This window comes from Triturus cristatus, unplaced genomic scaffold (genome assembly GCF_964204655.1).
Source record: "Triturus cristatus unplaced genomic scaffold, aTriCri1.1 SCAFFOLD_105, whole genome shotgun sequence".
NCBI lineage: Eukaryota > Metazoa > Chordata > Amphibia > Caudata > Salamandridae > Triturus > Triturus cristatus.
This window is the reverse complement of record NW_028187897.1, coordinates 966,481-986,552: the sequence shown is the minus strand read 5'-3', so window position 1 is coordinate 986,552 and position 20,072 is coordinate 966,481.

The window sequence follows — 20,072 nt, the reverse complement described above, 5'->3', positions numbered from 1 at the left end:
GTAGTGTAGGGGGTCGTGTTTTAGGGTTTAGGGTAGTGCAGTTGTGTTTGGGTAGTGTAGGGGGTCATGCTGGGGGTAGTGTTTTAGGGTTTAGGGTAGTGCAGTGGTGTTTGGGTAGTGTAGGGGGTCGTGCTGGGGGTAGTGTTTTAGGGTTTAGGGTAGTGCAGTGGTGATTGTGTGGTGTACGGGGTCATGCTGGGGTAAGTGTTTTAGGGTTTAGGGTAGTGCAGTGGTGTTTGGGTAGTGTAGCGGGTCGTGCTGGGGGGTAGATTTAGGGTTTAGGGTAGTGCAATGGTGTATGTGTAGTGTAGTGTGTCATGCTGGGGGTGGTGTTTTAGTGTTTAGGGTAGTGCAGTGGTTTTTGTGTAGTGTAGGGGGTCGTGTTTTAGGGTTTAGGGTAGTGCAGTTGTGTTTGGGTAGTGTAGGGGGCCATGCTGGGGGTAGTGTTTTAGGGTTTAGGGTAGTGCAGTGATAATTGGGTAGTGTAGGGGTCGTGCTGGTGGTAGTGTTTTAGGGTTTAGGGTAATGCAGTAGTGTTTGTGTAGTGGAAGGGGTCGTGCTGCGGGTAATGTTTTAGGGTTTAGGATAGTGCAGTGGTTTTTGTGTAGTGTAGGAGGTCATGCTGGGGGTAGTGTTTTAGGGATTTAGGGCAGTGCAGTGGTGTTTGGGTAGTGTAGGGGGTCATGCTGGAGATAGTGTTTTAGGGTTTAGGATAGTGCACTGGTGTTTTGGCAGTGTAAGGGGTCGTGCTGGGGGTAGTGTTGTAGGGTTTAGGGTAATGCAGTGGTGTTTGTGTAGTGAAAGGGGTCGTGCTGGGGGTAATGTTTTAGGGTTTAGGGTAGTGCAGTGGTGTTTGTGTAGTGTAGGGGGTCATGCTGGGGGTAGTGTTTTAGGGTTTTAAGGTAGTGCAGTGGTGTTTGTGTAGTGTAGGGGGTCGTGTTTTAGGGTTTAGGGTAGTGCAGTTGTGTTTGGGTAGTGTAGGGGGTCATGCTGGGGGTAGTGTTTTAGGGTTTAGGGTAGTGCAGTGGTGTTTGGGTAGTGTAGGGGGTCGTGCTGGGGGTAGTGTTTTAGGGTTTAGGGTAGTGCAGTGGTGATTGTGTGGTGTACGGGGTCATGCTGGGGTAAGTGTTTTAGGGTTTAGGGTAGTGCAGTGGTGTTTGGGTAGTGTAGCGGGTCGTGCTGGGGGGTAGATTTAGGGTTTAGGGTAGTGCAATGGTGTATGTGTAGTGTAGTGTGTCATGCTGGGGGTGGTGTTTTAGGGTTTAGGGTAGTGCAGTGGTGTTTGTGTAGTGTAGGGAGTCGTGCTGGGGTTAGTTTTTTAGGGTTTAGGGTAGTGCAGTGGTGTTTGTGTAGTGTAGGGGGTCATGCTGGGGGTAGTGTTTTAGGGTTTAGGGTAGTGCAGTGGTGTTTGGGTAGTATAGGGAGTCGTGCTGGGGTAGATTTAGGGTTTAGTGCAGTGGTGTTTGTGTAGTGTAGGGGGTCGTGCTGGGGGTAGATTTAGGGATTAGGTAGTGCAATGGTGTTTGTGTATTGTAGGGGGTCGTGCTGGGGGTAGTGTTTTAGGGTTTAGGGTAGTGCAATAGTGTTTGTGTAGTGTAGGGGGTAGTGTTTTAGGGTAGTGCAGTGGTGTTTGTGTATTGTAGGGTGTCATGCTGGGGGTAGTGTTTTAGGGTTGAGGGTAGTGCAGTGGTGTTTGTGTAGTGTAGGGGGTCATGCTGGGGGTAGTGTTTTAGGGTTTGGTGTAGTGCAGTGGTGTTTGTGTAGTATAGAGGGTCATGTTTTAGGGTTTATGGTTGTGCAGTTGTTTTTGGGTAGTGTAGGGGGTCATGCTGGGGGTAGTGTGTTAGGGTTTAGGGTAGTGCAGTGGTGTTTGGGTAGTGTAGGGGGTCGTGTTTTAGGGTTTAGAGTAGTGCAGTTGTGTTTGGGTAGTGTATGGGGCCATGCAGGGGGTAGTGTTTTAGGGTTTAGGGTAGTGCAGTGGTGTTTGGGTAGTGTAGGGGTCGTGCTGGTGGTAGTGTTTTAGGGTTTAGGGTAATGCAGTGGTGTTTGTGTAGTGGAAGGGGTCGTGCTGCGGGTAATGTTTTAGGGTTTAGGATAGTGCAGTGGTGTTTGTGTAGTGTAGGGGTCGTGCTGGGGGTAGTGTTTTAGTGTTTAGGGTAGTGCAGTGGTGTTTGGGTAGTGTAGGGGGTTGTGCTGGGGGTAGATTTAGGGTTTAGGTAGTGCAATGGTGTTTGTGTATTGTAGGGGGTCGTGCTGGGGGTAGTGTTTTAGGGTTTAGGGTAGTGCAGTAGTGTTTGTGTAGTGTAGGGGTCGTGCTGGTGGTAGTGTTTTAGGGTTTAGGGTAGTGCAGTGGTATTTGGGTAGTGTAGGGGGTCGTGCTGGGGGTAGATTTAGGGTTTAGGTAGTGCAGTTGTGTTTGGGTAGTGTAGGGGGCCATGCTGGGGGTAGTGTTTTAGGGTTTAGGGTAGTGCAGTGGTAATTGGGTAGTGTAGGGGTCGTGCTGGTGGTAGTGTTTTAGGGTTTAGGGTAATGCAGTAGTGTTTGTGTAGTGGAAGGGGTCGTGCTGCGGGTAATGTTTTAGGGTTTAGGATAGTGCAGTGGTTTTTGTGTAGTGTAGGAGGTCATGCTGGGGGTAGTGTTTTAGGGATTTAGGGCAGTGCAGTGGTGTTTGGGTAGTGTAGGGGGTCATGCTGGAGATAGTGTTTTAGGGTTTAGGATAGTGCACTGGTGTTTTGGTAGTGTAAGGGGTCGTGCTGGGGGTAGTGTTGTAGGGTTTAGGGTAATGCAGTGGTGTTTGTGTAGTGAAAGGGGTCGTGCTGGGGGTAATGTTTTAGGGTTTAGGGTAGTGCAGTGGTGTTTGTGTAGTGTAGGGGGTCATGCTGGGGGTAGTGTTTTAGGGTTTTACGGTAGTGCAGTGGTGTTTGTGTAGTGTAGGGGGTCGTGTTTTAGGGTTTAGGGTAGTGCAGTTGTGTTTGGGTAGTGTAGGGGGTCATGCTGGGGGTAGTGTTTTAGGGTTTAGGGTAGTGCAGTGGTGTTTGGGTAGTGTAGGGGGTCGTGCTGGGGGTAGTGTTTTAGGGTTTAGGGTAGTGCAGTGGTGATTGTGTGGTGTACGGGGTCATGCTGGGGTAAGTGTTTTAGGGTTTAGGGTAGTGCAGTGGTGTTTGGGTAGTGTAGCGGGTCGTGCTGGGGGGTAGATTTAGGGTTTAGGGTAGTGCAATGGTGTATGTGTAGTGTAGTGTGTCATGCTGGGGGTGGTGTTTTAGGGTTTAGGGTAGTGCAGTGGTGTTTGTGTAGTGTAGGGAGTCGTGCTGGGGTTAGTGTTTTAGGGTTTAGGGTAGTGCAGTGGTGTTTGTGTAGTGTAGGGGGTCATGCTGGGGGTAGTGTTTTAGGGTTTAGGGTAGTGCAGTGGTGATTGGGTAGTATAGGGAGTCGTGCTGGGGGTAGATTTAGGGTTTAGTGTAGTGCAGTGGTGTTTGTGTAGTGTAGGGGGTCGTGCTGGGGTAGATTTAGGGATTAGGTAGTGCAATGGTGTTTGTGAATTGTAGGGGGTCGTGCTGGGGGTAGTGTTTTAGGGTTTAGGGTAGTGCAGTAGTGTTTGTGTAGTGTAGGGGGTAGTGTTTTAGGGTAGTGCAGTGGTGTTTGTGTAGTGTAGGGTGTCATGCTGGGGGTAGTGTTTTAGGGTTGAGGGTAGTGCAGTGGTGTTTGTGTAGTGTAGGGGGTCATGCTGGGGGTAGTGTTTTAGGGTTTGGTGTAGTGCAGTGGTGTTTGTGTAGTATAGAGGGTCATGTTTTAGGGTTTAGGGTTGTGCAGTTGTTTTTGGGTAGTGTAGGGGGTCATGCTGGGGGTAGTGTGTTAGGGTTTAGGGTAGTGCAGTGGTGTTTGGGTAGTGTAGGGGGTCGTGTTTTAGGGTTTAGAGTAGTGCAGTTGTGTTTGGGTAGTGTATGGGGCCATGCAGGGGGTAGTGTTTTAGGGTTTAGGGTAGTGCTGTGGTGTTTGGGTAGTGTAGGGGTCGTGCTGGTGGTAGTGTTTTAGGGTTTAGGGTAATGCAGTGGTGTTTGTGTAGTGGAAGGGGTCGTGCTGCGGGTAATGTTTTAGGGTTTAGGATAGTGCAGTGGTGTTTGTGTAGTGTAGGGGGTCATGCTGGGGGTAGTGTTTTAGGGATTTAGGGTAGTGCAGTGGTGTTTGGGTAGTGTAGGGGGTCATGCTGGAGATAGTGTTTTAGGGTTTAGGATAGTGCACTGGTGTTTTGGTAGTGTAAGGGGTCGTGCTGGGGGTAGTGTTGTAGGGTTTAGGGTAATGCAGTGGTGTTTGTGTAGTGAAAGGGGTCGTGCTGGGGGTAATGTTTTAGGGTTTGGGGTAGTGCAGTGGTGTTTGTGTAGAGTAGAGGGTCATGCTGGGGGTAGTGGTTTAGGGTTTTAAGGTAGTGCAGTGGTGTTTGTGCAGTGTAGGGGGTCATGTTTTAGGGTTTAGGGTAGTGCAGTTGTTTTTGGGTAGTGTAGGGTGTCATGCTGGGGGTAGTGTGTTAGGGTTTAGGGTAGTGCAGTGGTGTTTGGGTAGTGTAGGGGGTCGTGTTTTAGGGTTTAGAGTAGTGCAGTTGTGTTTGGGTAGTGTATGGGGCCATGCAGGGGGTAGTGTTTTAGGGTTTAGGGTAGTGCAATGGTGTGTGTGTAGTGTAGTGTGTCATGCTGGGGGTGGTGTTTTAGGGTTTAGGGTAGTGCAGTGGTGTTTGTGTAGTGTAGGGAGTCATGCTGGGGGTAGTGTTTTAGGGTTTAGGGTAGCACAGTGGTGTTTGTATAGTGTAGGGGGTCATGCTGGGGGTAGTGTTTTAGGGTTTAGGGTAGTGCAGTGGTGTTTGTGTAGTGTAGGAGTTATGCTGGGGGTAGTGTTTTAGGGTTTAGAGTAGTGCAGTGGTGTTTGGGTAGTATAGGGAGTCGTGCTGGGGGTAGATTTAGGGTTTAGTGTAGTGCAGTGGTATTTGTGTAGTGTAGGGGGGTCGTGCTGGGCGTAGTGTTTTAGTGTTTAGGGTAGTGCAGTGGTGTTTGGGTAGTGTAGGAGGTCGTGCTGGGGGTAGATTTAGGGTTTAGGTAGTGCAATGGTGTTTGTGTATTGTAGGGGGTCGTGCTGGGGGTAGTGTTTTAGGGTTTAGGGTAGTGCAGTAGTGTTTGTGTAGTGTAGGGGTCGTGCTGGTGGTAGTGTTTTAGGGTTTAGGGTAGTGCAGTGGTATTTGGGTAGTGTAGGGGGTCGTGCTGGGGGTAGATTTAGGGTTTAGGTAGTGCAATTGTGTTTGGGTAGTGTAGGGGGCCATGCTGGGGGTAGTGTTTTAGGGTTTAGGGTAGTGCAGTGGTGTTTGGGTAGTGTAGGGGGTCATTCTGGAGATAGTGTTTTAGGGTTTAGGATAGTGCACTGGTGTTTTGGTAGTGTAAGGGGTCGTGCTGGGGGTAGTGTTGTAGGGTTTAGGGTAATGCAGTGGTGTTTGTGTAGTGAAAGGGGTCGTGCTGGGGGTAATGTTTTAGGGTTTGGGGTAGTGCAGTGGTGTTTGTGTAGTGTAGGGGGTCATGCTGGGGGTAGTGTTTTAGGGTTTTAAGGTAGTGCAGTGGTGTTTGTGCAGTGTAGGGGGTCATGTTTTAGGGTTTAGGGTAGTGCAGTTGCGTTTGGGTAGTGTAGGGGGTCATGCTGGGGGTAGTGTTTTAGGGTTTAGGGTAGTGCAGTGGTGTTTGGGTAGTGTAGGGGGTCGTGCTGGGGGTAGTGTTTTAGGGTTTAGGGTAGTGCAGTGGTGATTGTGTGGTGTACGGGGTCATGCTGGGGTAAGTGTTTTAGGGTTTAGGGTAGTGCAGTGTTCTTTGGGAAGTGTAGCGGGTCGTGCTGGGGTAGATTTAGGGTTTAAGGTAGTGCAATGGTGTGTGTGTAGTGTAGTGTGTCATGCTGGGGGTGGTGTTTTAGGGTTTAGGGTAGTGCAGTGGTGTTTGTGTAGTGTAGGGAGTCATGCTGGGGTAGTGTTTTAGGGTTTAGGGTAGCGCAGTGGTGTTTGTATAGTGTAGGGGGTCATGCTGGGGGTAGTGTTTTAGGGTTTAGGGTAGTGCAGTGGTGTTTGTGTAGTGTAGGAGTTATGCTGGGGGTAGTGTTTTATGGTTTAGAGTAGTGCAGTGGTGTTTGGGTAGTATAGGGAGTCGTGCTGGGGTAGATTTAGGGTTTAGTGTAGTGCAGTGGTATTTGTGTAGTGTAGGGGGTCGTGCTGGGGGTAGTGTTTTAGGGTTTAGGGTAGTGCAGTGGTGTTTGGGTAGTGTAGGGGGTCGTGCTGGGGGTAGATTTAGGGTTTAGGTAGTGCAATGGTGTTTGTGTATTGTAGGGGGTCGTGCTGGGGGTAGTGTTTTAGGGTTTAGGGTAGTGCAGTAGTGTTTGTGTAGTGTAGGGGGTAGTGTTTTAGGGTAGTGCAGTGGTGTTTGTGTAGTGTAGGGTGTCATGCTGGGTGTAGTGTTTTAGGGTTGAGGGTAGTGCAGTGGTGTTTGTGTGGTGTAGGGGGTCATGCAGGGGGTAGTGTTTTAGGGTTTGGTGTAGAGCAGTGGTGTTTGTGTAGTATAGGGGGTCATGTTTTGGGGTGGTGCAGTTGTGTTTGGGTAGTGTAGGGGGTAATGCTGGGGGTAGTGTTTTAGGGATTGGTGTAGTGCAGTGGTGTTTGTGAAGTATAGGGGGTCGTGTTTTAGGGTTTAGGGTAGTGCAGTTGTGTTTGGGTAGTGTAGGGGGTAATGCTGAGGGTAGTGTGTTAGGGTTTAGGGTAGTGCAGTGGTGTTTGGGTAGTGTAGGGGTCCATGCTGGGGGTAGTGTTTTAGGGTTTAGGGTAGTGCAGTGGTGTTTGTGTAGTGGAAAGGGTCGTGCTGCGGGTAATGTTTTAGGGTTTAGGATAGTGCAGTGGTGTTTGTGTAGTGTAGTGGGTCATGCTGGACATAGTGTTTTAGGGTTTAGGGTAGTGCAGTGGTTTTTGTGTAGTGTAGGAGGTCATGCTGGGGGTAGTGTTTTAGGGTTTAGGGTAGTGCAGTGGTGTTTGGGTAGTGTAGGGGGTCATGCTGGAGATAGTGTTTTAGGGTTTAGGATAGTGCTCTGGTGTTTTGGTAGTGTAAGGGGTCCTGCTGGGGGTAGTGTTGTAGGGTTTAGGGTAATGCAGTGGTGTTTGTGTAGTGAAAGGGGTCGTGCTGGGGGTAATGTTTTAGGGTTTAGGGTAGTGCAGTGGTGTTTGTGTAGTGTAGGGGGTCATGCTGGGGGTAGCGTTTTAGGGTTTAGGGTAGCATAGTGGTGTTTGTGTAGTGTAGGGGGTCGTGCTGGGGATCGTGTTTTAAGGTTTATGGTAGCTCAGTGGTGTTTGGGTAGTGTAGGGGGTCGTGCTGGGGGTAGTGTTTTAGGGTTTAGGGTAGTGCAGTTGTGATTGTGTGGTGTACGGGGTCATGCTGGGGTAAGTGTTTTAGGGTTTAGGGTAGTGCAGTGGTGTTTGGGTAGTGTAGCGGGTCGTGCTGGGGGGTAGATTTAGGGTTTAGGGTAGTGCAATGGTGTATGTGTAGTGTAGTGTGTCATGCTGGGGGTGGTGTTTTAGGGTTTAGGGTAGTGCTGTGGTGTTTGTGTAGTGTAGGGAGTCGTGCTGGGGGTAGTGTTTTAGGGTTTAGGGTAGCGCAGTGGTGTTTGTATAGTGTAGGGGGTCATGCTGGGGGTAGTGTTTTAGGGTTTAGGGTAGTGCAGTGGTGTTTGTGTAGTGTAGGGGGTCATGCTGGGGGTAGATTTAGGGTTTAGTGTAGTGCAGTGGTGTTTGTGTAGTGTAGGGGGTCGTGCTGGGGGTAGATTTAGGGTTTAGGTAGTGCAATGGTGTTTGTGTATTGTAGGGGGTCGTGCTGGGGGTAGTGTTTTAGGGTTTAGGGTAGTGCAGTAGTGTTTGTGTAGTGTAGGGGGTAGTGTTTTAGGGTAGTACAGTGGTGTTTGTGTAGTGTAGGGTGTCATGCTGGAGTAGTGTTTTAGGGTTGAGGGTAGTGCAGTGGTGTTTGTGTAGTGCAGGGGGTCATGCTGGGGGTAGTGTTTTAGGGTTTGGTGTAGTGCAGTGGTGTTTGTATAGTCTAGGGGGTCATGTTTTAGGGTTTAGGGTTGTGCAGTTGTGTTTGGGTAGTGTAGGGGGTCATGCTGGGGGTAGTGTGTTAGGGTTTAGGGTAGTGCAGTGGTGTTTGGGTAGTGTAGGGGGTCGTGTTTTAGGGTTTAGAGTAGTGCAGTTGTGTTTGGGTAGTGTAGGGGGCCATGCTGGGGGTAGTGTTTCAGGGTTTAGGGTAGTGCAGTGGGGTTTGGGTAGTGTAGGGGTCGTGCTGGTGGTAGTGTTTTAGGGTTTAGGGTAATGCAGTGGTGTTTGTGATTGGAAGGGGTCGTGCTGCGGGTAATGTTTTAGGGTTTAGGATAGTGCAGTGGTGTTTGTGTAGTGTAGGGGGTCATGCTGGACATAGTGTTTTAGTGTTTAGGGTAGTGCAGTGGTTTTTGTGTAGTGTAGGAGGTCATGCTGGGGGTAGTGTTTTAGGGATTTAGGGTAGTGCAGTGGTGTTTGGGTAGTGTAGGGGGTCATGCTGGAGATAGTGTTTTAGGGTTTAGGATAGTGCACTGGTGTTTTGGTAGTGTAAGGGGTCGTGCTGGGGGTAGTGTTGTAGGGTTTAGGGTAATGCAGTGGTGTTTGTGTAGTGAAAGGGGTCGTGCTGGGGGTAATGTTTTAGGGTTTAGGGTAGTGCAGTGGTGTTTGTGTAGTGTAGGGGGTCATGCTGGGGGTAGTGTTTTAGGGTTTTAAGGTAGTGCAGTGGTGTTTGTGTAGTGTAGGGGGTCGTGTTTTAGGGTTTAGGGTAGTGCAGTTGTGTTTGGGTAGTGTAGGGGGTCATGCTGGGGGTAGTGTTTTAGGGTTTAGGGTAGTGCAGTGGTGTTTGGGTAGTGTAGGGGGTCGTGCTGGGGGTAGTGTTTTAGGGTTTAGGGTAGTGCAGTGGTGATTGTGTGGTGTACGGGGTCATGCTGGGGTAAGTGTTTTAGGGTTTAGGGTAGTGCAGTGGTGTTTGCGTAGTGTAGCCGGTCGTGCTGGGGGGTAGATTTAGGGTTTAGGGTAGTGCAATGGTGTATGTGTAGTGTAGTGTGTCATGCTGGGGGTGGTGTTTTAGGGTTTAGGGTAGTGCAGTGGTGTTTGTGTAGTGTAGGGAGTCGTGCTGGGGGTAGTGTTTTAGGGTTTAGGGTAGTGCAGTGGTGTTTGTATAGTGTAGGGGGTCATGCTGGGGGTAGTGTTTTATGGTTTAAGGCAGTGCAGTGGTGTTTGTGTGGTGTAGGGGGTCATGCTGGGGGTAGTGTTTTAGGGTTTAGGGTAGTGCAGAGGTGTTTGGGTAGTATAGGGAGTCATGCTGGGGTTAGATTTAGGGTTTAGTGTAGTGCAGTTGTGTTTGTGTAGTGTAGGGGGTCGTGCTGGGGGTAGTGTTTTAGGGTTTAGGGTAGTGCAGTAGTGTTTGTGTAGTGTAGGGGGGTAGTGTTTTAGGGTAGTGCAGTGGTGTTTGTGTAGTGTAGGGTGTCATGCTGGGGGTAGTGTTTTAGGGTTGAGGATAGTGCAGTGGTGTTTGTGTAGTGTAGGGGGTCATGCTGGGGGTAGTGTTTTAGGGTTTGGTGTAGTGCAGTGGTGTTTGTGTCGTATAGGGGGTCATGTTTTAGGGTTTAGGGTTGTGCAGTTGTGTTTGGGTAGTGTAGGGGGTCATGCTGGGGGTAGTGTGTTAGGGTTTAGGGTAGTACAGTGGTGTTTGGGTATTGTAGGGGGTCGTGTTTTAGGGTTTAGAGTAGTGCAGTTGTTTGGGTTGTGTAGGGGGCCCTGCTGGGGGTAGTGTTTTAGGGTTTAGGGTAGTGCAGTGGTGTTTGGGTAGTGTAGGGGGTCATGCTGGAGATAGTGTTTTAGGGTTTAGGATAGTGCACTGGTGTTTTGGTAGTGTAAGGGGTCGTGCTGGGGGTAGTGTTGTAGGGTTTAGGGTAATGCAGTGGTGTTTGTGTAGTGAAAGGGGTCGTGCTGGGGGTAATGTTTTAGGGTTTAGGGTAGTGCAGTGGTGTTTGTGTAGTGTAGGGGGTCATGCTGGGGGTAGTGTTTGAGTTTTAAGGTAGTGCAGTGGTGTTTGTGTAGTGTAGGGGGTCGTGTTTTAGGGTTTAGGGTAGTGCAGTTGTGTTTGGGTAGTGTAGGGGGTCATGCTGGGGGTAGTGTTTTAGGGTTTAGGGTAGTGCAGTGGTGTTTGGGTAGTGTAGGGGGTCGTGCTGGGGGTAGTGTTTTAGGGTTTAGGGTAGTGCAGTGGTGATTGTGTGGTGTACGGGGTCATGCTGGGGTAAGTGTTTTAGGGTTTAGGGTAGTGCAGTGTTGTTTGGGTAGTGTAGCGGGTCGTGCTGGGGGGTAGATTTAGGGTTTAAGGTAGTGCAATGGTGTGTGTGTAGTGTAGTGTGTCATGCTGGGGGTGGTGTTTTAGGGTTTCGGGTAGTGCAGTGGTGTTTGTGTAGTGTAGGGAGTCATGCTGGGGGTAGTGTTTTAGGGTTTAGGGTAGCGCAGTGGTGTTTGTATAGTGTAGGGGGTCATGCTGGGGGTAGTGTTTTAGGGTTTAGGGTAGTGCAGTGGTGTTTGTGTAGTGTAGGAGTCATGCTGGGGGTAGTGTTTTAGGGTTTAGGGTAGTGCAGTGGTGTTTGGGTAGTATAGGGAGTCGTGCTGGGGGTAGATTTAGGGTTTAGTGTAGAGCAGTGGTGTTTGTGTAGTGTAGGTGGTCGTGCTGGGGGTAGTGTTTTAGGGTTTATGGTAGTGCAGTGGTGTTTGGGTAGTGTAGGGGGTCGTGCTGGGGGTAGATTTAGGGTTTAGGTAGTGCAATGGTGTTTGTGTATTGTAGGGGGTCGTGCTGGGGGTAGTGTTTTAGGGTTTAGGGTAGTGCAGTGGTGTTTGTGTAGTGTAGGGGGTCATGCTGGGGGTAGTGTTTTAGAGTTTTAAGGTAGTGCAGTGGTGTTTGTGTAGTGTAGGGGGTCGTGTTTTAGGGTTTAGGGTAGTGCAGTTGTGTTTGGGTAGTGTAGGGGGTCATGCTGGGGGTAGTGTTTTAGGGTTTAGGGTAGTGCAGTGGTGTTTGGGTAGTGTAGGGGGTCGTGCTGGGGGTAGTGTTTTAGGGTTTAGGGTAGTGCAGTGGTGATTGTGTGGTGTACGGGGTCATGCTGGGGTAAGTGTTTTAGGGTTTTAAGGTAGTGCATTGGTGTTTGGGTAGCGTAGGTGGTCATGCTGGACAAAGTGTTTTAGGGTTTAGGGTAGTGCAGTGGTGTTTGTGTAGTGTAGGGGGTCATGCTGGGGGTAGTGTTTTAGGGTTTTAGGGTAGTGCAGTGGTGTTTGGGTAGTGTAAGGGGTCATGCTGGAGATAGTGTTTTAGGGTTTAGGATAGTGCAGTGGTGTTTTGGTAGTATAAGGGGTCGTGCTGGGGGTAGTGTTGTAGGGTTTAGGGTAGTTCAGTGGTGTTTGGGTAGTGTAGGGGGTCGTGCTGGGGTAGATTCAGGGTTTAGGGTAGTGCAGTGGTGTTTGGGTAGGGTAGGGAGTCATGCTGGGGTAGTGCTTTAGGGTTAAGGGTAGTGCAGTAGTGTTTGTGTAGTGTAGGGGGTCATGTTTTAGGGTTTAGGGTAGTGCAGTGGTGTTTGGGTAATGTAGGGGGTCATGCTGTGGGTAGTGTTTTAGGGTAGCGCAGTGGTGTTTGGGTCGTGTAGGGGGTCATGCTGGGGGTAGGGTTTAGGGTAGCGCAGTGGTGTTTGTGTAGTGTAGGGGGTCGTGCTGGGGACACTGTTTTAAGGTTTATGGTAGTGCAGTGGTGTTTGGGTAGTGTAGGGGATCGTGCTGGGGGAAGTGTTTTAGGGTAGTGCCGTGGTGTTTGTTTGGTGTACGGGGTCGTGCTGGGGGTAGATTTAGGGTTTAGGGTTGTGCAATGGTTTATGAGTAATGTAGTTTGTCATGCTGGGGGTGGTGTTTTAGGGTTTAGGGTAGTGCAATGGTGTTTGTGTAGTATAGGGGTCGTGCTGGGGGTAGGTTTTTAAGGTTTAGGGTAGCGCAGTGGTGTTTGTATAGTGTAGGGGGTCAAGCTGGGGGTAGTGTTTTAGGGTTTAGGGTAGTGCAGTGGTGTTTGCGTAGTGTAGGGGGTCGTGCTGGGGGTAGTGTTTTAGGGTAGTGCAGTGGTGTTTGGGTAGTATAGGGAGTCGTGCTCGGGGTAGATGAAGGGTTTAGTTTAGTGCATTAGTGTTTGTGTAGTGTAGGGGGTCGTGCTGGGGGTAGATTTAGGGTTTAGGAAGTGCAATGGTGTTTGTGTATTGTAGGGGGTCGTGCTGAGGGTAGTTGTTTAGGGTAGTGCAGTAGTGTTTGTGTAGTGTAGGGGGTCGTGCTGGGGGTAGTGCTTTAGGGTTTAGAGTAGTGCAGTGTTTGTGTAGTGTAGGGGGTAGTGTTTTAGGGTAGTGCAGTGGTGTTTTGGTAGTGTAGGGGGTCATGCTGGTGGTAGTATTTTAGGGTTTAGGGTAGTGCAGTGGTGTTTGGGTCATGCTGGGGATAGTGTTTTAGGGTTTAGAGTAGTGCAGTGGTGTTTGGGTAGTGTAGGGGTCGTGCTGGTGGTAGTGTTTTAGGGTTTAGGGTAATGCAGTGGTGTTTGTGTAGTGTAAGGGGTCGTGCTGGGGGTAATGTTTTAGGGTTTAGGGTAGTGCAGTGGTGTTTGTGTAGTGTAGGGGGTCATGCTGGGGGTAGTGTTTTAGGGTTTTAAGGTAGTGCAGTGGTGTTTGGGTAGCGTAGGCGGTCACACTGGACATAGTGTTTTAGGTTTTAGGGTAGTGCAGTGGTGTTTGTGTAGTGTAGGTGGTCATGCTGGGGGTAGTGTTTTAGGGTTTTAGGGTAGTGCAGTGGTGTTTTGGTAGTGTAGGGGGTCGTGCTGGGGGATAGATTTAAGGTTTAGGGTAGTGCAGTGGTGTTTGTGTAGTGTAGGGGGTCGTGTTTTAGGGTTTAGGGTAGTGCAGTGGTGTTTGGTAATGTAGGGGGTCGTGCTGGGGGTAGATTTAGGGTTGAGGGTAGTGCAGTGGTGCTTGTGTAGTGTAGGGCGTCATGCTGGGGGTAGTGTTTTAGGGTAGTGTAGTGGTGTTTTGGTAGTGTAAGGGGTCGTGCTGATGGTAGCGTTGTAGGGTTTAGGGTAATGCAGTGGTGTTTGTGTAATGTAAGGGGTCGTGCTGGGGGTAATGTTTTAGGGTTTAGGGTAGTGCAGTGGTGTTTGTGTATTGTAGGGGTCATGCTGGGGGTAGTGTTTTAGGGTTTTAAGGTAGTGCAGTGGTGTTTGTGTAGTGTATGGGGTTGTGTTTTAGGGTATAGGGTAGTGCAGTTGTGTTTGGGTAGTGTAGGGGGTCATGCTGGAGGTAGTGTGTTAGGGTTTAGGGTAGTGCCGTGGTGTTTGTTTGGTGTACGGGGTCGTGCTGGGGGTAGATTTAGGGTTTAGGGTAGTGCAATGGTGTTTGTGTAGTGTAGGGGGTCGTGCTGGGGGTAGGTTTTTAGGGTTTAGGGTAGCGCAGTGGTGTTTGTATAGTGTAGGGGGTCAAGCTGGGGGTAGTGTTTTAGGGTTTAGGGTAGTGCAGTGGTGTTTGCGCAGTGTAGGGGGTCATGCTGGGGGTAGTGTTTTAGGGTAGTGCAGTGGTGTTTGGGTAGTATAGGGAGTTGTGCTGGGGGTAGATGTAGGGATTAGTGTAGTACATTGGTGTTTGTGTAGTGTAGGGGGTCGTGCTGGGGATAGATTTAGGGTTTAGGTAGTGCAATGGTGTTTGTGTATTGTAGGGGGTCGTGCTGGGGGGTAGATTTAAGGTTTAGGGTAGTGCAGTGGTGTTTGTGTAGTGTAGGGGGTAGTGCTGGGGGTAGTGTTTAAGGGCTTAGGGTAGTGCAGTGGTTTGTGTAGTGTAGGGGGTCGTGTTTTAGGTTTTAGGGTAGTGCAGTGGTGTTTGGTAGTGTAGGGGGTCGTGCTGGGGGTAGATTTAGGGTTAAGGGTAGTGCAGTGGTGCTTGTGTAGTGTAGGGGGTCATGCTGGGGGCAGTGTTTTAGGGTTTGGTGTAGTGCAGTGGTGTTTGTGTAGTATAGGGGGTCGTGTTTTAGGGTTTAGGGTCGTGTAGTTGTGTTTGGGTAGTGTAGGGGTCATGCTGGGGTTGGTGTGTTAGGGTATAGGGTAGTGAAGTTGTGTTTGGGTAGTGTAGGGGGTCGTGGTTTAGGGTAGTGCAGTTGTGTTTGGGTAGTGTAGGGCGTCATGCTGGGGGTAGTGTTTTAGGGTTTAGGGTAGTGTAGTGGTGTTTTGGTAGTGTAAGGGGTCATGCTGATGGTAGCGTTGTAGGGTTTAGGGTAATGCAGTGGTGTTTGTGTAATGTAAGGGGTCGTGCTGGGGGTAATGTTTTAGGGTTTAGGGTAGTGCAGTGGTGTTTGTGTATTTTAGGGGTCATGCTGGGGGTAGTGTTTTAGGGTTTTAAGGTAGTGCAGTGGTGTTTGTGTAGTGTATCGGGTCGTGTTTTAGGGTATAGGGTAGTGCAGTTGTGTTTGGGTAGTGTAGGGGGTCATGCTGGAGGTAGTGTGTTAGGGTTTAGGGTAGTGCCGTGGTGTTTGTTTGGTGTACGGGGTCGTGCTGGGGGTAGATTTAGGGTTTAGGGTAGTGCAATGGTGTTTGTGTAGTGTAGGGGGTCGTGCTGGGGGTAGGTTTTTAGGGTTTAGGGTAGCGCAGTGGTGTTTGTATAGTGTAGGGGGTCAAGCTGGGGGTAGTGTTTTAGGGTTTAGGGTAGTGCAGTTGTGTTTGCGTAGTGTAGGGGGTCGTGCTGAGGGTAGTGTTTTAGGGTAGTGCAGTGCTGTTTGGGTAGTATAGGGAGTCGTGCTGGGGGTAGAAGAAGGGTTTAGTGTAGTGCATTAGTGTTTGTGTAGTGTAGGGGGTCGTGCTGGGGGTAGATTTAGGGTTTAGGTAGTGCAATGGTGTTTGTGTATTGTAGGGGGTCGTACTGGGGGTAGTTGTTTAGGGTAGTGCAGTAGTGTTTGTGTAGTGTAGGGGGTCGTGCTGGGGGTAGTGCTTTAGGGTTTAGAGTAGTGCAGTGATGTTTGTGTAGTGTAGGGGGTAGTGTTTTAGGGTAGTGCAGTGGTGTTTTGGTAGTGTAGGGGGTCATGCTGGTGGTAGTATTTTAGGGTTTAGGGTAGTGCAGTGGTGTTTGGGTCATGCTGGGGGTAGTGTTTTAGGGTTTAGGGTAGTGAAGTGGTGTTTGGGTAGTGTAGGGGGTCATGCTGGGGATAGTGTTTTAGGGTTTAGAGTAGTGCAGTGGTGTTTGGGTAGTGTAGGGGTCGTGCTGGTGGTAGTGTTTTAGGGTTTAGGGTAATGCAGTGGTGTTTGTGTAGTGTAAGGGGTCGTGCTGGGGGTAATGTTTTAGGGTTTAGGGTAGTGCAGTGGTGTTTGTGTAGTGTAGGGGGTCATGCTGGGGGTAGTGTTTTAGGGCTTTAAGGTAGTGCAGTGGTGTTTGGGTAGCGTAGGCGATCACGCTGGACATAGTGTTTTATGGTTTAGGGTAGTGCAGTGGTGTTTGTGTAGTGTAGGCGGTCATGCTGGGGGTAGTGTTTTAGGGTTTTAGGGTAGTGCAGTGGTGTTTTGGTAGTGTAGGGGGTCGTGCTGGGGGATAGATTTAAGGTTTAGGGTAGTGCAGTGGTGTTTGTGTAGTGTAGGGGGTCGTGTTTTAGGGTTTAGGGTAGTGCAGTGGTGTTTGGTAATGTAGGGGGTCGTGCTGGGGGTAGATTTAGGGTTGAGGGTTGTGCAGTGGTGCTTGTGTAGTGTAGGGGGTCATGCTGGGGGCAGTGTTTTAGGGTTTGGTGTAGTGCAGTGGTGTTTGTGTAGTATAGGGGGTCGTGTTTTAGGGTTTAGGGTAGTGCAGTTGTGTTTGGGTAGTGTAGGGGTCATGCTGGGGTTTGTGTGCGTGGGTCTAGGGTAGTGCAGTTGTGTTTGGGTAGTGCAGGGGGTCGTGGTTTAGGGTAGTGTAGTTGTGTGTGGGTAGTGTAGGGGGTCATGCTGGGGGTAGTGTTTTAGGGTTTAGGGTAGTGTAGTGGTGTTTTGGTAGTATAAGGGGTCATGCTGGGGGTAGCGTTGTAGGCTTTAGGGTAATGCAGTGGTGTTTGGGTCGTGTAGGGGCTCATGCTGGGGGTAGGGTTTAGGGTAGCGCAGTGGTGTTTGTGTAGTGTAGGGGGTCGTGCTGGGATCGTGTTTTAAGGTTTATGGTAGTGCAGTGGTGTTTGGGTAGTGTAGGGGGTCGTGCTGGGGGAAGTGTTTTAGGGTAGTGCAGTGGTGTTTGTGTGGTGTACGGGGTCGTGCTGGGGTAGATTTAGGGTTTAGGGTTGTGCAATGGTGTATGAGTAGTGTAGTTTGTCATGCTGGGGGTGGTGTTTTAGGGTTTTGGGTAGTGCAATGGTGTTTGTGTAGTGTGGGGGTCGTGCTGGAGGTAGTATTTTAGGGTTTAGGGTAGCGCAGTGTTGTTTGTATAGTGTAGGGGGTCAAGCTGGGGGTAGTGTTTTAGGGTTTAGGGTAGTGCAGTGGTGTTTGCGTAGTGTAGGGGGTCATGCTGGGGGTAGTGTTTTAGGGTAGTGCAGTGGTGTTTGGGTAGTATAGGGAGTCGTGCTGGGGGTAGATGTAGGGTTTAGTGTAGTACATTGGTGTTTGTGTAGTGTAGGGGGTCGTGCTGGGGGTAGATTTAGGGTTTAGGTAGTGCAATGGTGTTTGTGTATTGTAGGGGGTCGTGCTGGGGGGTAGATTTAAGGTTTAGGATAGTGCAGTGGTGTTTGTGTAGTGTAGGGGTAGTGCTGGGGGTAGTGTTTTAGGGCTTAGGGTAGTGCAGTGGTGTTTGTGTAGTGTAGGGGGTCGTGTTTTAGGGTTTAGGGTAGTGCAGTGGTGTTTGGTAGTGTAGGGGGTCGTGCTGGGGGTAGATTTAGGGTTGAGGGTAGTGCAGTGGTGCTTGTGTAGTGTAGGGGGTCATGCTGGGGGCAGTGTTTTAGGGTTTGGTGTAGTGCAGTGGTGTTTGTGTAGTATAGGTGGTCGTGTTTTAGGGTTTAGGGTCGTGTAGTTGTGTTTGGGTAGTGTAGGGGTCATGCTGGGGTTTGTGTGTTAGGGTATAGGGTAGTGCAGTTGTGTTTGGGTAGTGTAGGGGGTCGTGGTTTAGGGTAGTGCAGTTGTGTTTGGGTAGTGTAGGGCGTCATGCTGGGGGTAGTGTTTTAGGGTTTAGGGTAGTGTAGTGGTGTTTTGGTAGTGTAAGGGGTCGTGCTGATGGTAGCGTTGTAGGATTTAGGGTAATGCAGTGGTGTTTGTGTAGTGTAAGGGGTCGTGCTGGGGGTAATGTTTTAGGGTTTAGGGTAGTGCAGTGGTGTTTGTGTATTGTAGGGGTCATGCTGGGGGTAATGTTTTAGGGTTTTAAGGTAGTGCAGTGGTGTTTGTGTAGTGTAGGGGGTCGTGTTTTAGGGTATAGGGTAGTGCAGTTGTGTTTGGGTAGTGTAGGGGGTCATGCTGGAGGTAGTGTGTTAGGGTTTAGGGTAGTGTAGTGGTGTTTGGGTAGTGTAGGGGGTCGTGCTGGTGATAGTGTTTTAAGGGTTTAGGGTAATGCTGTGGTGTTTGTGTTGTGTAGGGGGTCATGCTTGGGGTAGATTTAGAGTTTAGGGTAGAGCAGTTGTGTTTGGGTAATTTAGGAGATCATGCTGGGGTATCGTGTTAGGGTTTAGGGTAGTGCAGTGGTGTTTGGTTAGTGTAGGGGGTCATGCTGGGGGTAGTGTTTTAGGGTTTATGGTAGTGCAGTGGTGTTTGGGTAATGTAGGGGATCATCATGCTGTGGGTAGTGTTTTAGGGTTTAGGGTAGTGCAGTGATGTTTGGGTAGTGTAGGGGGTCGTGCTGGGGTAGTGTTTTAGGGTTTAGGGTAGTGCAGTGGTGTTTGTGTAGTGTGCAGCACATGCGCTGCATCGCTAGGCGAGACCTAAAAAGCATTGCACCAAGATGGCTGCCAACACTTCCTGGATTGAAGTGTTGGCAGCCAATTAAAGCCAAGCTTGTGCAGTTAGGTCCCGCCCAGATATATAAAGATTTGTTTCCATCAATATCCCAAAAACTACTGAACGGATTTACACCATTTAAAACAAGCATTTGCAATGCAATCGGTCTCGCCTTTGGGACCTTATAAGTATTTAGCCATGCAGCACATTATATTGGGGAGTGCAACATCTACTGTTATTTAACATGGAATTCTTCCCAAAGTTGGGTGTTGCCTAAAGCAACATATGTAAGGGGAGAATGAAGAATGGAAAAAGGTATTTTTTTTTTCACCTGTTCAAAATGTTGAGGGTCACTGGTGATGGAATGTATCAGATAGGGCAAGCTGTGAGTGTGCGTGAGAGAGCTTTAGCGAGTGTGTGTCTGTGAGGGTGAAACTGTGTGAGAGAAGGGAGGGGTGTCTGAAAGCATGTGTAAGCGAAATGTGTGTGTGAGTATAAATTGGGTGCATGCGTTTGATAGAAAATGTGGGCATGAGAATGTGTTTGATAGAGAAGTTAAGAAGCATTATATTTATGTCCCTTTAAAAGCCCAGTTTGCTCTAACAGAGGCCTGAAGGTGTCTGAAATGTGGCAGCCCGTTTTTCGGATATTCCACACCTATGGTTAGCAGCCCCCACTATAAATCTAGGAGACCCTAAATAAATCCTCTATGAATTTTCCGATATAAAGTTGGCACGTTATTGAAAGAGATCGATTGCAGTGGCACAGGAGGGGGCCAAGGACTCAGTTTAAAAAAAATTGAATTCTTTGAAGAACAAGATCGCGAATGGCGCAGCGCCAGACTGCAATTAACAGACTCTGAGGCCGGAAGTCCAGATTTCATTAAATAAAGGTGGCTGTGAGATAAATGGACCGTCCGGAGAGCGCGGATGAATGCAGTACACTATGGGTACAGGGCAGGCCGAACACCCCCCCACAGGATGTGCACATTCATAACAGTACCATGAGACCCCCGCCCCAATATACCTCCAAAGCCCTGAAGCCACTGTGTTTAATAACTGCTAACCCATATGAAGTTGAGACACTTGGCATTTTAGCTGATGTCAGCAGAGGGCTTCTGCTGCCTCAAAAAGCGCCTTCCTTATTGATACGCACTTACCCTGACTTTTAGTGCGAAAGGTATTCAGCACCCACGCTAATGTGCTGGATAGCTAAATACTCACACTGGGATATAGCGCAAAAGTGCCAGACATAAGCACACTCATCTGCAAGCACGCATACAACATATACAAGCATTGTAACCTACTTCAGCGGCCAGATAGGGCCATATTCCAGCTAACTGTACTCAATGGTTTTTATTACACTAATAGTTAATAATAACATATTATTCAGTACTAGTGTAATAAAAGAAAAATCTGTCTGAAAACAAAGAAAGTTGTGCCGCAACCAACCTCCATAAGGCCCAGCTGCTCCTGTGCTCCTGGCACTGACTTTGCCACCGCTGAGGTCAGGGGTCGCAAAGGCAGTGTTTGGGGTTGCAAAGAGCAAGCCAGGGGTAACAAATGGCAAGCCAGGGGTTGCAGCTACGTCCCTTAAGTGACATCCATGCGTGCATTAAGGCCCATGAAACTCATGATATATCCCTGGATCTTATCAACAGCGTGTATTCCAGGAGGCCAGTTAGGTAGTGACAGTTAGAGGTGGGATAGCTAACAAATTAACAGGGAGATCTGAGCCCGAGCCAAACCAAGAGTCTGGCTTGGCTCTAACAGCCCGATAACGATCCGAGCTATGGAAATACTTGGCATAATAATCATGCAACAAACAACATACAACATATAAGCTGTATTCAAAACTGTATAAAGTGTATTTCTTCAAAACACTGAAGTTTTCCACCTTAGTACATGAGATTAATCATTGCACTGACCATATTTATTGAAAGTCAAGTTTTTTAAACATGAGACATTCTTGCCTCAGCCCTGATAACGATACTATTATTGAACTAAAAGGCAAGGTAGTTGTCATGTGTACCCTCTATGTGGC